Source organism: Schistocerca serialis, unplaced genomic scaffold (assembly GCF_023864345.2).
Source record: "Schistocerca serialis cubense isolate TAMUIC-IGC-003099 unplaced genomic scaffold, iqSchSeri2.2 HiC_scaffold_969, whole genome shotgun sequence".
Classification (NCBI taxonomy): Eukaryota; Metazoa; Arthropoda; class Insecta; order Orthoptera; family Acrididae; genus Schistocerca; species Schistocerca serialis.
The window spans coordinates 130001-135000 of record NW_026048594.1 but is presented as its reverse complement, the minus strand read 5'-3'; the positions used below and the strand labels follow the sequence as shown (position 1 = coordinate 135000).

The window sequence follows — 5000 nt, the reverse complement described above, 5'->3', positions numbered from 1 at the left end:
GTCCGGTAGGCACCAGGGGCTGGTAGACCATCTCCCCTAGTGCTAGTCTTAGTCGAGCTATTCTTACAATTAGTTGTTATATGTTTGTAATGCTACATCTGATATTCTTGTTGTTAATTTATCTAATATTTTAACTTTTTCTTCATCCCATATTATTTCCTGTATGTTATTGGTATTTAGTCTATTTCTTTCCTCTTGAATTTCTCTAGTGAGAGTGGTGCACTCGAATACTAAATGTTCTGGGGTGCCCACCTGGACCCCACATTCACACTCTTCTGACTCCTTTCTCCCTATCCTGTGTAAATACACAGGGTAGGGTCCATGTCCTGTGAGGAAATGTATAAGACCTTTACTAGGCTGGAAATTTTTGTACTTTAGTCTTTCTTTTATATTTGGAAATATTCTGTAAACCCTTCTTGCTGTTTGAGAATTTTCCCATTGTTGTTGCCATATATTTGTTATTTCTTCTTTTATTTCCTTTTTACTTCCCAGGTGTTTCCCCATGATTTCCCTGATTTTGTCGAAATTTCCCCTTTTTAACCAATAGTTGGCTGCTTTTTGTCTTATTAATAGGTCTAATGGGCAGAGGCCCATTATAACTAGTAATCCATCTGTTGGTGTTGTGCCAAATGCCCCTATTGATCTTAGTAGTATGTTTCTTTGAATTCTCCTCACAGCCATGGAAGGCTTCAGAAGGCGCAACCTGTGGGCCCACAAACTTGATCCATATCCCATTATTGACACTAGCAGGCTGCCGTGGTATAGTTTGATGACATTTGGCGGTAAGTGAAATCTTTGCTGCCCGATCCTTATTAGTTTATGCATTATCGCTAGTGTCTTTCCTCCTGTTTGTTCAATATGGGTCCTAAAATTCCATCCTTGATCCAGGTAGACACCCAGATATTTACTTACATTTTTTCTTACTACAATTGCGTTGTCGATCCTGATTGACGGATCTCTTGCCATTTTCCCTTTCAGGAGCATATAGTTCGATTTTTGAGGCGCAATTGCCATTTTAGAATTCCTACACCAGGCACTCAGGATATCCATTATGTTTCTACTTCGCCCTTCTAGTTGTAATCGGCTATTACCATGTGTTAAGATTAGCAGGTCGTCCGCGTATGCAACGGCTCCCAATACTGATGCTTCCTGCTGCAGGGAATGCAGCAACGGCTCCATATTTATATCCCAAAATACGGGGCCGCAAACTGATCCCTGTGGACATCCTTTAGTGATGTTCTTGGTCACAACCGCATTCGGGGACGTCATCTGTACCACCCGGTCTCTACAGTAGCTCTTGAAACATCTGTATAGTGCCGCCGGACACTGCATATCCTGCAAGCAGGTAAACAGCGCCGGCCACCACAGATTATCAAACGCCCCTGAGATGTCCACCATCACTCCTAGAACATATGTGCAGTTCGACGAGCTGACAAGTTCGGCCGCCGTGTTGATGGCGTCTTCCGTCGATTTTCCACGGCGGAAACCGAATTGCCATTCGTGCATTCCTGCCATTTCCCGGTGACCAGTCAATCTCGCACAGAGCAATTTCTCAAGGGCTTTGCCCAAGGTATCTAGCAGACATATTGGCCTGTATGCTTTGTGTTCTGTTGGGTCCTTGTCTGGCTTCTTTAGTATTATTATTTCTGCTCTTTTCCATCTCCTTGGAAAAGTACCTCTTTCCAGACATTTATTATATAGGTTTGCCAGTATCGGGGCTATTTTTCCTTTTATTGCTTGAAGTACCTCAACCGTGACCCTGTCGGGTCCGGGAGATTTTCCTCTTTTTAGGTTTGATATTACGTCTACCACCTCCTGCGGTGAGAAGGGGTAGACCATTGTATTGTTGTTGTATTCTTCTTGTGCTCTCTCTCTTATAGCCGCCTGCTCCGGTGTGTCCTCAGAGGGATCATCATCCGGTAGCAGGGCTTGGAGGAGCACCGTTATTGTTTCTTGTCTGGTTGTGGTCATTCTATTTTCGCCTGGTATTCTTATAGATGATAAGACTGTTGGAGCTCTTATTTTTTCCCTAGCTAACTTGTATGGCTTTCCCCAGGGATCCATTGCCAGGTTATTTCTTACGAAATTTTCCCAGCTTCTTTTTCTAACTTCTATAATTTCTCTTTTATATCTCTCCCTTAGTTGTCTGTATATACGCAGTCTATGCTCCCTGTCTTGTGGGTTAAATGTGCGCTGATACCTGCGTCTTGCCCTGCGCGTAGCCTGACGTAGGTCACTTAGTTCTGGAGTCCATGGTGCCGGGTGCACGCTTTGGACTCTGCTTCTCTTTGGTACGACTGCTTCTATTACTTCCTTTATACTTTGAACTATCTGCTCCGCTGTTTCATCAACCTCGAGATCCTCATCCAGCTCTGGCGGGCTGTACTCCCGGGAGAGTCTTTCCCAGTCTACCTTTTTATAGTCATATTCTGAAAGCCATTCCTGTGGCGCCACATTCTGTTCTGATTTTAGTATATACTTTATTACATTATGATCACTGGTCGTTGCATTCTCCAATACCTCCCATTTATCTATTTTATTGGTAGCCCTGTTATTTGCCAGTGTTACATCTATATTTGTTTTTGCCCCTGCTCTATTTGAATATGTTGGTATCTCGCTAGGTGCGTTTATTATATCTAGATTTAATTCACTTATTGCATCTTCTAATTCCTGACCTTTTTCGTCTTGTTCTCCGCTGTGCCACAGGAATGACTTTGCGTTTGCATCCATTGCTATGATTACTTGATGGCCCTGTAGAGTTCTACATATTTCCTTTAGTTGTTCTAGGTACATAGTTATTGGCTCTCTATACTGACAATATATTGATACTAAATACCACTTAGTGTTTTTGGCGTGTACTTCGATTGTTACAACATGTTCATTTGTAAATTGATTTAATACTATTGTTCTTATATTACTATTTAAAATTACTATTGCAGACATTGGTCTTTCTCCCTTCATGATTATTTGAGCCGTGGCTGTCATTCCTGGGATTTTACCCTCCCGGGAGTACGGTTCTTGCAAGCATAGTATGTCAGCTTTAAGTTCTTCTGCTAATTTACGCAACTCGTAGTTTACTTGTACGCTTCTCATTGTATTAATTTGGAGAACTAAAAGATCCATTACGGATGATATGTATGGTAATGATCTTCTGGCCATGTCTTATTGGGGTAGATAGGGACAGCGGGAATCTCGTTAATCCATTCATGCGCGTCACTAATTAGATGACGAGGCATTTGGCTACCTTAAGAGAGTCATAGTTACTCCCGCCGTTTACCCGCGCTTGCTTGAATTTCTTCACGTTGACATTCAGAGCACTGGGCAGAAATCACATTGCGTCAACACCCGCTAGGGCCATCGCAATGCTTTGTTTTAATTAGACAGTCGGATTCCCCCAGTCCGTGCCAGTTCTGAGTTGATCGTTGAATGGCGGCCGAAGAGAATCCGCGCACCCGCGCGCCCCCGGAGGAGCACGCTAAGGCGGACGCGGCCTCGCAGCAAGGAAGATCCGTGGGAGGCCAAGGCACGGGACCGAGCTCGGATCCTGCACGCAGGTTGAAGCACCGGGGCGCGAACGCCGCGCAGGCGCGCGCATCCTGCACCGCCGGCCAGCACGAGGCCAACCAACGGCGAGAGCAGACCACGCCCGCGCTAAACGCCCGCACTTACCGGCACCCCTACGGCACTCACCTCGCCCAGGCCCGGCACGTTAGCGCTGACCCACTTCCCGACCAAGCCCGACACGCCCCGATCCTCAGAGCCAATCCTTATCCCGAAGTTACGGATCCAATTTGCCGACTTCCCTTACCTACATTATTCTATCGACTAGAGGCTCTTCACCTTGGAGACCTGCTGCGGATATGGGTACGAACCGGCGCGACACCTCCACGTGGCCCTCTCCCGGATTTTCAAGGTCCGAGGGGAAGATCGGGACACCGCCGCAACTGCGGTGCTCTTCGCGTTCCAAACCCTATCTCCCTGCTAGAGGATTCCAGGGAACTCGAACGCTCATGCAGAAAAGAAAACTCTTCCCCGATCTCCCGACGGCGTCTCCGGGTCCTTTTGGGTTACCCCGACGAGCATCTCTAAAAGAGGGGCCCGACTTGTATCGGTTCCGCTGCCGGGTTCCGGAATAGGAACCGGATTCCCTTTCGCCCAACGGGGGCCAGCACAAAGTGCATCATGCTATGACGGCCCCCATCAACATCGGATTTCTCCTAGGGCTTAGGATCGACTGACTCGTGTGCAACGGCTGTTCACACGAAACCCTTCTCCGCGTCAGCCCTCCAGGGCCTCGCTGGAGTATTTGCTACTACCACCAAGATCTGCACCGACGGCGGCTCCAGGCAGGCTCACGCCCAGACCCTTCTGCGCCCACCGCCGCGACCCTCCTACTCGTCAGGGCTTCGCGGCCGGCCGCAAGGACCGGCCATGACTGCCAGACTGACGGCCGAGTATAGGCACGACGCTTCAGCGCCATCCATTTTCAGGGCTAGTTGCTTCGGCAGGTGAGTTGTTACACACTCCTTAGCGGATTCCGACTTCCATGGCCACCGTCCTGCTGTCTTAAGCAACCAACGCCTTTCATGGTTTCCCATGAGCGTCGATTCGGGCGCCTTAACTCGGCGTTTGGTTCATCCCACAGCGCCAGTTCTGCTTACCAAAAGTGGCCCACTTGGCACTCCGATCCGAGTCGTTTGCTCGCGGCTTCAGCATATCAAGCAAGCCGGAGATCTCACCCATTTAAAGTTTGAGAATAGGTTGAGGTCGTTTCGGCCCCAAGGCCTCTAATCATTCGCTTTACCGGATGAGACTCGTACGAGCACCAGCTATCCTGAGGGAAACTTCGGAGGGAACCAGCTACTAGATGGTTCGATTAGTCTTTCGCCCCTATACCCAGCTCCGACGATCGATTTGCACGTCAGAATCGCTACGGACCTCCATCAGGGTTTCCCCTGACTTCGTCCTGGCCAGGCATAGTTCACCATCTTTCGGGTCCC

The 5000-nt window shown here is 48.1% G+C and overlaps 1 pseudogene; it reads right to left on the bottom strand.

The window, feature by feature from the left end:
- The window catches only part of LOC126453886 (large subunit ribosomal RNA), an 8132-nt pseudogene that overhangs the window by 2004 nt on the left and 1128 nt on the right, over nucleotides 1-5000 (bottom strand).